General features: G+C 30.3%; 1 protein-coding gene across 2 annotated transcripts in view; it reads right to left on the bottom strand.

The window, feature by feature from the left end:
• Window positions 1-13,019, bottom strand: part of LOC107449958 (proton-coupled folate transporter) — a 103,032-nt gene that overhangs the window by 31,966 nt on the left and 58,047 nt on the right. The window contains exon 1 of one of the 2 annotated variants that reach the window (XM_071178721.1): window positions 6,603-6,841. The exons of the other annotated variant lie outside the window; for it this stretch is intronic. The gene's annotated coding sequence lies outside the window, so the exon portion shown is untranslated. Of the gene's footprint in view, window positions 1-6,602; window positions 6,842-13,019 lie in introns of those variants that run through there. 2 annotated transcript variants of the gene reach the window in all.

Here is a 13,019-nt window from a genome sequence, read left to right on the forward strand (position 1 = left end):
AAGCGGTATCATTTACTTCACATTTTTGGAGCCAATTAAACTGTTCAAAGTTTTTGTTATTAATATATTTCTGACATAACTCAATAAGGGTAATGAAGCCAAATATCTTCGCTTTTGCATCAACAAGAGTTTTATTTGCTCCTTGAAGTTTCTTATTTAATATATTCAGTTTTTCAAAGATATTGGCTAAATAACTCACAAATGCTTTACCATCGACTGTAAACAGATACTTCATTTCAGGTTTGTCGCTTAAAAAATCCCTAAGTCACATAATATTTATTGACCGCAATTATTTAAGAATTTGCTTTTTTCTTTCGATTTTGTCACCGAAATCTCGCATTGCATTTAAATGGCCCAGAGCAAAAGGTTTAAACTCATGTTGAGTCCTTTTTTGAATTGCCCCCCTTTGCAATCAAATTGCCCCCCGGTGGGGCGTGGGCCCCACGTTGGGAAACACTGGCTTAGAGTGTCAGAAGAATTCGTCTAATGCTTCAAACTTTTATTCATAGATCAATAATTCATAGTAATACTTCAATTCTCACTTCAATTCTATACTTCAATAATTCATAGTATATTCATAGTAATACTTCAGATTACTAACCCCCTTTCCTCCTATTCACACTTAGCCCAAAGAATATATATATTCCTCTCACTTATATATTCTTTGCTTAGACCTCCATGTTTGATAGTTGGGAAAAAGTACTCCGTTTTCTCAGCATCTTACAGTGCCTTTTCTAGGTACATTTCAGTTCTTTGATGTCGGAAATAAAAATTTGCCTGTATAAAATTTGCTTACATCCTTTTTCCATAAAACTGGCACCCTGTAAAAAATTCCGATTCATATTACGTTATAAAGAACCGGTTATTTGGAAGCATCCGTGAACTCTATTTTCCCGTAATATATTGTACCGTAATTTTAACAGTATTTATTTAATTAGAGTGATTCAATGATTTCACGGTAATTATTATAGTAAAAATTACGGTATATCATTCATATTACGGATTTTTTGTTCTTTAATATGTACCGGTAAAAAGGGATATTACAGTAACTTAAGTACCGGCACCTTGAATGCCGGTATTTTTTTCAATAATTTGATCCGGAATTATTTACAATGGACTGCTGCAAAAGTTATTCTTTTAAATGTAATTTCTCGTGAAACGCGAACGGTAAAACTACGTTTAACATAAAAACTACGTTTTATTTTTTAGCTTTCTTCGAACTGCAGTTAATTTGACATCTTTTCTGAAATTTCTCAGCAACTTATATAGTTATTTTCGTAGCTGATATCCTTGTATTTGTTTTTACTGGGCGAATTTGAGAGTGAGTGAGAGGGTGATGCCCAAGTTGACAATGCGGACAGGTAGCCTAGTCTAAGCTGGAAGGTAAAAATTCAAGTTGATTTGCAGTTCATGGTCATTCTTTTCTTCCGATGAAAGAAGTTCAGCCTCCAATATAAAAATGCACTGTTAAGTATTTTAAAATGCACTGTTCATAACACGTGTTTCAAAAATTCTTTTAGATATTTAAGTACTGAAAGGATTGAATTTCAGCGAGAAAAAACACCTTATCAAAATGAGACGAATAATTAAAGAAAAGGGCGAGATTGAAAACTTCAAAACCTGTTTGATTACTGGAAGAAACAAATATGAACTGATCCTTATCAAAAATAATGCCTGAACACTTGAGGAATCACAAATTGATCTTTAAGTAATGAATAAACAAAATCAAATTATAACTAATCACTACTGAAGAAGGTAGGACTTAAAACATCAAAATTTCTTTGATTGCCTTATAAAATTTATATATATTTTTTACAATCGACTTTCAACTCTGCGAGACTGAAAACCGTTTGAAGTTTGAAGTTAATTTTTCGATTCATTTCTACATAAATTTTTCATTTTTTTATGTAAATTTGTGACCCGTCATGAATTTTTGACTTAATTTCTTATAAGGATTTCCAATAAGCAGCTCTGACACATTTTTTCGACACTTGGTTTCCTGACAATTCGATTGCACGACTCAATTTGCGCGACTGATACGTTTGCTAGACAGATTCATTTGCCCGACAATTCATTTGTTCAACAGTGCAATAATTGCGAAAACCATTAAGTAATTGAGAGATGTACATGATCGGATTATCAGAGGACATCTTTTGTGGTAGATCTCTTTAGGGAACTCGCAAAAAATCGAAAACCGGACAGAAAAGAAAACCGAATTTCTGCTATAATTGCAGATAGGAACAATCTTTCAACTATGGACTGTCTGCGTGTTATTGATCACAATATTCCACTGTGCATAATAATCAAAAAGCGAAATGGCAAGTAAAAATGTTTAGAAAATAGAGTAAAAAGTATTGAAAAAAGAAAAAGTATTAAAAAATCAAAATAAAAAAAGGAAAAAATTAACAAAAGCATAATAAATAAATTAAAATGCGAAACAAGTAAAAAAAATTATAAAACAAAAAGAATTAAAAAAGAATAAAAAGAACAAAAGATGTGCAAAATAATTTTTTTTTAAAAATTTAAAAAAACAAAAGATAATAATAAAAAATAAAGAGGAATTTAAAAAAAGGCAAAATAATGAGCAAATGAAATTTTTTAAAAAAATTAAAGACTAAAAGAATATAAAAAAAGTAAGAAAAACGATGGAAATAAAAATAAACAAAAAGGAATTTTTAAAAAAATTAAATTAAAAAAAATTAGAATAAAAATATATCTTTTAATGCTACCAGAATTAACTATATTTCTGGAAGGTCCTAAGTACTTTAGCACCTCAAAGGAAAACATTTGAAACTACTACATAAATAGTCATTAAATATCCTTGCATTTTCTTCCCATAAGTAGGCTAGCCTTATTTCAATAGTTAAACAGTTGCCAACAAAAAATCTTTTACTCGTTTTCCTTACGTGTTAGCCCTGTCGGGAAAACGAGCATTCGACCAAACATACTTATCGGGAAAACGGAGTCGGTCATATGAGTCGTCGAGCAACCGAGTGACGGGCATATGGCCGGATTCGCTTAAAATACATTGGTGATTAAGACACATCCTTTATAATTAATTATTAAAACTTTCTCTACTATACGAAAAAAACATTTTCTTATCGTGACATGAAAATTAGATTTTATAAAGGAAACTTTCTTTAAATACAAGTTGACTTTTATCCCTCCGCTTCCTCTTTGATTTCTGTTAAAAATTTTGCGATTTCGAATAAAGTTTACAGATGTTTTGTCTCCTCACGACAAGATCCGGTATGAAAACAATAATAGACTAAAAATAAGCGAATATCACGTTCACTCTTTCAAGGAATTCGGTGAAAATAAAATAATAGTGTTGATAAATATTTCCCAAACTGTAGATAGGAATCAATTAAAACACTCGAACTGATTAATCATCGATTTCACAGTTAAAAAACAAATGTAAACAAATCCCTTCATGATAAAGCACTTATATAATTAGCTAAAAAACATAGTCATTTTTAAGATAAAGAAATCTTTATTTAAACCACAAATATCAACTGAAATATTGTTCTGTATCAGCGATATCCAAACTATGACCCTCCATCATTATCATTCTGGCTTACTGTAGCAGTGCTTGATATTCTATGTATTTAGCCTAACATAGTTTATTTCTATTATGCCGGCTTAGCAGAGAGCCGCGGTGGCTCAGGGGATAAAGCCATCGCTTCCCAATGAGATGACCCATGTTCGAATCACAGCGAAGGCTGGTTGATACCAGGGCTAAAGATAATAGAAGGGCTGGTTCACTCCTTTGAAGTATCTCTCGCCATCCCGATCCTCCGACGTCACTCTAGTGACGTCACTTTGGCGCAAAGCTCGCACCTTTANAGCTAAAAAACATAGTCATTTTTAAGATAAAGAAATCTTTATTTAAACCACAAATATCAACTGAAATATTGTTCTGTATCAGCGATATCCAAACTATGACCCTCCATCATTATCAATCTGGCTTACTGTAGCAGTGCTTGATATTCTATGTATTTAGCCTAACATAGTTTATTTCTGTTATGCCGGCTTAGCAGAGAGCCGCGGTGGCTCAGGGAATAAAGCCATCGCTTCCCAATGAGATGACCCATGTTCGAATCACAGCGGAGGCTGGTTGATACGAACTCTGCTGCCGACTGGCAACAATCACAGTACTGAAGTAAAATACCCTCAGTGGTAAGCGAATCATGGGTTTGAATCTCTTTGCCGTCTTGCTAACCGCGGGATGTTTCCGTGGTTTCCCACACCATGTAACGCATATGCGGGTTAGATTTGTCAAAAAGTACTAGTTTGTCCCAATACTTGATCCAGGAGTTCCCTTGTCTTCTGAATTAAGCTCAAAATTATGAAGCTGCGGAGTTCAATGTTTATGGTCGTAAACTTAGAATTGGGTCGCCTGTTAAAAACGCCATAAAATAAAATAAATGACCAAATTTTAAATATTTTTATTTTCGAATTTATTACACAACTCGTAATATTTCGAACTACATTTCGGAACTACTACAACTATTACATATATGATACAAGAACTTAAAGAAAAATGTGCCAATATTATTTCGTTACAAATCTTAGACAAAAACTAATTAGAAATCAGATTCGTTCCGTACATTTTGTAGTTCCACAATATTAATGGTATCTAATGCTACACAAATCCATTTAGTAGTTGCAGTGTTTTCGATATTAGTGATTCGTAATCAATTCAATTGATTTAATCCCAAAAAATGAATTAACGTGGTGTACGGTCTGGAGATATTCGTTTCGGTGTATATTAGTTTCGAAAATATTGCTTAAAATCCATTCATTCGCTTTATTAAAGCTAGATTCTAATAATACCATGTGAGCAGTTTTTGGAATTACAACACATACGATGAATTAATTAAAATATTAATTTATTTTTCCTTGATTATGCATTTGTTTTGACATTCATTGGCAGAAAATGCTTAGATGACGTATTTTGAAAATTGAAGTAATTAAATTTTTAAAAACATTAAATTTAAAAAATAATTTAAGTCCTATCGATAACAAATTAATCGAAATTGTTTATAACTTATATGAATTTAGTGATTGACACAGTTGAAATGGAACTTAAATTTTTTATTCATATAATAGGAGCTTTAGTTTTTCTTATTAGTATACCAGATATAATGCAATTTTTATAAAGTATTCAAATTTAGTTAACTGTAATTCCAATTTCTGCTCACGTGATATACAGAAATGTTGAAAAAAATGCGCCATACACTGCAGAAAAATTATGGGACAAATTACGATATGAAGTCTCGGCACTTTGGGTGCATCATCCATAAAATCAATTTTGCCGTAAAATCCTATTTTACCGCAAAATACTATGTCGTAATTTTTACAGTATTATTTATTTAGTTAGAATGATTAAATTATTTCAATGTAATTATTTCTGTAAAAATTTCGATATATAAGACTTTTTGTGCCGTAGCATGTTCCGGATCAAATTATGGTAAAAAGTTCCATCACCCTTAGTGCCGGTACTTTTTACCGTAGTTTTTAAATATTTCTCAAGAGGGATTAATTTTTGCGCATTTTAATTTGGAAAATTAAATTAAGATTGAAATTTAAAAATCATCCGTGTTTTCATAAAAAAAATTACTTTGAATTTCTATAAAAAATTTACTAACTTTAAAATTCAATATGTTAAAATGAGTGCCATGATAAAAAAAAATTATCAGAGTACACATTTAATACCCATATTACGTATCAAATGCATACATTATACGTATAATACCATGGTATGTATTTAATACCACTAAAAAAATTAATCTCTTTCCGTTTTTTGTACAGGGGCTCATAGGTTTAAGGTTACAATTCTGAAACCAACGGCATACAATGTAGTCAGGATTGCGCACCATTCTCTTCTATATTCCAGCTATTACCCATTGATCTGAAGTTGGGTGGGATTTAAGCCACCATTAAAAATATTTAATACTATATATGGTGATCTATCATGGCCATATAATATGGTTTACAATGCGAAAAACAAAACGGATCACCCTGGACTAAATGGACTAATAAATCGTGTATTTTAAAATTTGATTTCTCCGAAAATTTTCGATTGATTTCACTCAAATTTTGTATTTTGCCATTTCCATTGTGTGTGTTTTTTTTTTTTTTTTTTTTTTTTTTTTTTTTTTTGTAAAATAACATTTTTTAAAATGATGTAAAAAAATTTATACCTTACAATTCAAAATCTTCACAACTATTATTAAATAAAATAATATATATTTAATAAAAGATACTTTTTGCATGGAATTATCTTTGGATAAGTCAATTGAGTGCAAAAATATTTCAATTCCCTTAAAAAGTTGTCTAGATATGGCGAAATACACAAAAATTAAAATCAGCATTAAGGTGTTCAAACTTTGGACCGCTCTCTTGACCAAAGTATTAAGAACATATTTCCTATCATTAGATCAAAAATTACTCATTAACGAATCAAAGTTTTTATTTTACGCAAAATAAAATAGCTTTTACTTTATTCCTTAATGCGCTTAAGAATAATTTGAAGAAAAAAAATGACATTTAAATATCATTTCTTAAGTAAAAATTGTGTCAAAATAGTGATTACATACCTGGGAAGGTCTGGTGTATATTTTTCTTATAAAACTACTTATTTTTAAGATTCGATGTATAAGAAGCAGCAAAAAGCGAAGACTGATATTGCGAGATGGATATGAGGCTGCATGACAGAGCGCTAAGAATGAAACCCTATATTGGTTAAAAGTACATTAAGCTGGAATGAAACCCTAGTTTAAAAGAGGATAATAAACCACTTTATGGTGCATCCGAAGAAAAGTTCGCACTCACTGGCAAAGAGACAGTATAATAAATGTTAATATCAGCTTAATTATCTTCAATCTAAAACATGTTATTATTTCAACGAAAATAACAGAATTGAAAATTTCGAAAGTCTATATATAAAAATTTATAATGAACCATTTAGCTATCACCTCCTCATAAATCAATGATTATCTACGATAATATCAAACATGATTCATTTATGTTATACATGATTTTTCCATGGATTCATATAAATCCATTAGTCAATGGATTTTTCCAACAATCGCTGATTTGTTAATGATGAACGCTCAATATTGAAGTATTATTTATAAACAAATATTACTTTTCTCCTTCTATCTTTGCTTTACTTTTCCTCTATCGTTTATTTATCAATTTCTTTTTCTTTTTTTAACGGAAAATGCACTACATATTTATCGCATTTAATTTAACTTATTTTTAGTCACAAACACCGGTTATACTTTCAATTAACCTTGAGAATTCTAAAAATAGACAAACCTACACGCGACTCATAGTAATAAGTAGAAGACCTTGAAAGTTGCTTGCCTGACTTGAAAAAAAATTGTTCAACGATTTTTGTTTCACTTTTACAATTAATAAAAAATTTCTTTTTCAATGGTAGTTTAATTAATCTAAAGCTTTAAAAAGCAAAATAACTTCTATAATACACTTTCAAAATAGTAACAGTAAGTTAGTATCATTTATGAAATTTTTTATTTGATTTTGTTCGTCATTTAAGTTGATGGTAAATTTAAGGTTTTAAAAAGTAGTTTTTGAATAAGGTGAAAGTAATGCCAAGATATAAATAAAAAGACTAGCACGAGAATTAGTTTTGATTGTTAGATGAAATTTATATTTTGTTGAAGAGGTTTGATTAGCGTATACCATAAGTTGAAGAGGTTAATGAGTACAAGTTCGTTTCGATTTCATTAGTTGAGAAGATTGGAGTTATATTGTATAATTGATTTATATAAGATTATGATGGAAAAACAGGATAAGGAAAAATGTCAGTTGAAGATGAAAACTGGATCAATATCATTAGTAAAACTTTTATTTAGTTGTATTTGTAGTGTTGAGATACAAAAAAGAATTTTATACATAAGACTTTCAATGAGAAACAAATTTTCCACTATAATATCAATAAGGACAGGCCATGGGAGATAAATGCCGCATGACCTACCTAAACAAAAGTCAAATAGTAATCGAATTGTTCCCAACAGACAGTAGAATCATGAGAAGAGATCCATGGTTGGTGATTTATCGAAAAATAACATAGCAAAAAAAAAAGCCAACCCCCCATAATCAATATGAGGTTTGAAAATACTTTGGCGATCGCGAATCGCCAACAAGACTGTGAGAATTAATATAACCATGTAACTGAAACATATTTGTGGTAAGAAATTTAACAATAAAGAGTTATAAATAGATTTTTGTTTTCGATTAGGCGTGACACTGAATTAATGAGTCTATATTAGTATTGAAATAAAAAGTTAGCCGTTACATTGATCCATAAGAAAAGAATAAAATATATTATGTTCGCTTTTATAAAGATTAACTCATTGATTAATTTAAATATAATTCGATTAATAATGAAAAAATCAGTTTAAGTATTTAGAGATATTTTAAAAGTTAGGAAATATGTAATGCCTATTATGGCATCAAAATGACCTTTATATTCTACCATCGCAAAACGTCAAATCAATAAAATTATTTATTTGCTGTCCGAGGAAATAAAATAAGAGTTTTGACTCGAAGTTTCCAAGAGATTTGAGAATTTTCCACCATATAGTTTTGAAATTGAAAATGGTATCAATTAACATTTTTGTAATGTTATTTAAAATAAAATACGTTGTTAAAATATATTGGATCGATGTGGTGCCTTTAACTTTCAAATTAATATCTCTCATATAATGAATCAAAATTGGTAAATGTTGCTAATGTTTAGTGGCCAATTATAGCATTGGGCACTTTTTCAAAACATAAACCTTTTAAAAGATCCGTGGTGGCTCAGGTGTTTACCCTCCAAAAAGGTGAACCGAATTCAAATCCCAACGACGGCTGATCGATATTTATTCTTCACCGACCACAGTGCTGACGTAAAACATCCTCGTTGGTAAACGGTTCAAGGGTTAGAGTCCCCTTGTCGTTAGATTAATCGTGGAAAAGTTTCGTGGTTTTCCTCTCCATGTAACACAAAAAGTTCTATCAAAAGTTTCTACCCGGAAGCTAGTTTGTTCTAATGCTTCATCCAGAAGTCGCCTCGTCTTGTGGTTAGGGTTCAAAATTACAAGGCGACCGAATTGAACATTGATAGTCATAAATCTGTCTGAATTGGGTCTGCTTTTCAACGGTGGTTATAAAATATAAAATAAAATAGTAGCACCTGAGCCTCTGTGGCTTTGGGGTTTAGAGCTCTCGCCTTCCAATGAGGTGACCCACGTTCGAATCCAATCATTGACTGGTCGATACGAATTCTGCTCCCAGCTTACACTTACCACAGTGTTGACAAAAAATATCCTCATTGGTTGGTGGATCATGGGTTAACATCCTTTTGCAGTCGGGCTAACTGTGGAAAGCTTTCATGGTTTTTCTCCTCATGTAACACAAATGCAGGTTAGTTCCATCAAAAAATTCCTAACAAAGGCTAGTTCTTCCCAATGCTTGATCCAAAAGTTCCCTTGTCTTCTGGATCAAGTTTAAAAATTACAAGAATACTGAGTTGAACAGTGATAGTCGTAAACTTAGAATTGAATTAGCTGTTCAATGCTGGTTATAAAATAAAATAAAATAATAGCACTTAAAGGAACGCATCGAAAAAAAGCCTTATTTCAATTATTATATGAATTTAACGAATGTTTTAGGGACGGCTAGGCTATCCCAATCTTAAAAGAAATTAAATACAGATTTGAATTTAGCGTATAATATATGTCTTTCAGTATAATTAATATGCAAGGATTTAGTTGGAATTCAGGAAATGCAAATTCTAAATTGTTATTTTTTCACTGTGCATCTTTTATAATAGTTTAATTTTGTATCAATGCCGACCAGGTGGCCGAGTCGTTAGCGTGCCTGACTGCGGAGCCGATGGTTGCAGGTTCGAATCCCGCTCAGGGCATGGATGTTTCTTTCTCTCTGTGTTCTATGTCCCTTCTTCTTCGTGTGATTGTGTCAATGTGACCAGCCCTATAAACGGGTTTGTTGTTGTGCGACGGGGGCGACGCTGCTCTATCGCCGTGGCTTCGCCACAGGTGCCCACTGGTTAACGAGAAGAGAGAAGCAGTTCTGGCACTCCTGGCCAATGGGACAATACATCCCAAGTACCCGCCATGAAAAAAAGAAAAATTCTGAATCGATGAAAAATATTCTCGCTAGGAAATAGTATTGTGATCGGATGGAAAATAATTTTGAAAAATAATGCAGTGTTTAAATCAATTTTTATAAAAAAAAAATTTAAAAAAATCTTTAGTTGAAAGTATACTCTTTGCATAAGATAATTACAAAACAATACAATAAGTAAAATTCCTGGAATTTTGTAAATTTGTAGCGCTTTTTACATTCCCTAATGATTCACTAAAAAAGAATGAAACGGGAAAAGTTTTCCAGAAACTTCAAATCAGTAGATGTAAATTAACAAATTTTTATATAAAAAAGCATGTAATTGCATTCAAATAAATATTAATTACATTTAAAATCTGACTTAAGAACCCGAATATAATCAGACGTTAAATTCATGTAACTTAAAAATTCATACTTTTTTCCCCGTTGCTTTTTTTTTCTCGCGCTTCTTCTTCGAGCTACTTTCGTGAATGCTTTTTTCGTCGACGTTTTTTTCCGTTTAACGTAATAATTATTACATAAAATAGATTTTTTTTTTGAAGAAAAAAGAAGAGTTTTTGAGTAACTACACATATATTCTATGTCACTTCACGTATTCATTTATTACTACGTATTTACTAAACAGGATTTGTAATAATATGACAGGATTAACGGTGAAGTTAAAACGACACGCGTTGTAACATTTAGTAAAATGACCTAAGCTTTTTTTCATATCTTAAAGCAATTTTGTTTTATGACAGTCTGTGACTTTTTCACATTAGTGCAAAGTCATTCTTATGGCTTACATAAAAATGTCATGGTGGATTGTTTTTCATTATTTATGAGTGACTAACATATTACAATTCGGAAAATTATTTTTCGCGTTATCTAGGAATAAATGTTGCATCCTATGATGAAATATATTCAGAGATTTTTATCCCTATTACACTTACGATTTTGGTTGAATTACGTTTTAATGTGCTATAAGCTGTTCCTTTCGGATTATATCGAATAATTTACTCAGGTAATTTTTAGGTTAGGTAGTTAAAATTTGAAGATCAGTTTAAAGTTATAAATAATCTTCATTTTCTTAATAAAGATAATAGTCAGATAACGGGAATCTGACTATATATAGAAATCTTTCGTTGCAAAATTATTAAAGTCATTGCATCAAATGAATGCAAAGATCTAGATATCTTTAGTTGCTATCAACATAAAAATTAATAAAAGTTATAATGTTATTTATTTATTTATTATTCGAAAATATTTACCTGCAATATTTATTTTTGTCCCTTCTTAATAAATATTATTCGCGATATAATTAATTTTTGATTTAGATTATTTTTCAAAATTAAGGTATTGAAACTGAAACTGTTGTTCCTTTATTATGTTATAAAGTAATCTCGTGATTTTATTTTTTTATACGCAACAATTTAAGATAAAGATATTTGTCCTCACTTTGACATTAAACATCACATTAAACACACTGTTAAAAAACTGTAAATTTTACTGAGAAAAAATGCATATTTTGGCATATACATAAATGCATGTATGTTTAGTGAATCGATGCTTTCAATATCTTGAATACAAAACAATTTAAAATTTTGAAGCAAACATTAAAAATTAAATTTCTGTGAAGCTATTAAATAATCTATGAAGTAAAAAATGCATAACAAGTCCTTATAGCTACCTAAATATAAGTAACATTTTCAAGTTTGTGAATGAATTTCAATAATAACCGAGCAAAAATATTAGGTTTAAATTTTGTACCAACAGATTCGGAATTCAAATTTTTGGAATCAATTTTATTTTAATTTAAATTTGGGGATATTTTATTTGAAAAATTTTAAATTTAAATGTAACCATCTTTTTGCCATCTAGAAACAAAAAATAATTGTGTATTAACTATGAAGGTTCGTGATCGAAGCCAGCAATCTCGAATCTTGTTTTTTGTTCATACACTGTAAAAAATTCCTGATCAAATTATGGTAAAAAATACCGACACTCAGGGTACCGGTACTTTTTACATTTAAATCCATTTTTTTCCGGAACATGCTACTGAACAAAAATCCGATTTACCGTAATTTTTACAGTAATAATTATCGTAAAATCCATGAATCAACTAATTAAATCATTATTTCCGTAAAAATTGTGGTATAATATTTTACGGTAGAAATGAATTTTACGGTTAAATGAATTTTACGGATGGTGCACCTATAGTGCCGGTGCTTTATACCGTAATTTGATTCGTAGCTTTTTACAGTGTATGATTCGTCTAACCATTGTTCTTGTTCCTAAGAATTCTATTTTGAGTCTTATTTTACAACCATTATTCCTCAAATTTGAAAAACCAAAATCAGATTTCAATAATTTTGAAATTCATTAAATTATTTACACAAGAACAATGTTTAAAATATTTTGTAATTTAATCATTGGGAACTGTAATTTAATCATTTAATCATTTGGGAATCATTGGGAAGAATCGTAATCCATCTTATTTAACGAAGTTATTATTACTCGAGTATTACCCTTTTATTACTCAATCATTATAATTATCATTTCAATACTAACAGCTTTTTTATTACTAACATATTTTCCCAGTAAACAGTTTCGAACGTCAGTAAGAAATTATTTGGTTACTGGAACTTTAAAGGGATTATGAGAGAAAAATCTGAAATATGTTATGAAACTAGGTGCCTGTTTGTATTATGCTATTAACCTTCATTTATTGACTTCTGTGCTAAAAATACTGATTCACGTGGTGTGTTATCGTCGAAAAAATTTGATCGTTTCATTTTTATATCGGATTTAGCGATGATGCAGTCCGTTGGGAGATTATTATTATTGTTCGTGTTATTATTTTTTTTTTTTCATTT

The sequence above is a fragment of the Parasteatoda tepidariorum genome, chromosome 3 (genome assembly GCF_043381705.1).
Source record: "Parasteatoda tepidariorum isolate YZ-2023 chromosome 3, CAS_Ptep_4.0, whole genome shotgun sequence".
NCBI classification, from domain to species: domain Eukaryota; kingdom Metazoa; phylum Arthropoda; class Arachnida; order Araneae; family Theridiidae; genus Parasteatoda; species Parasteatoda tepidariorum.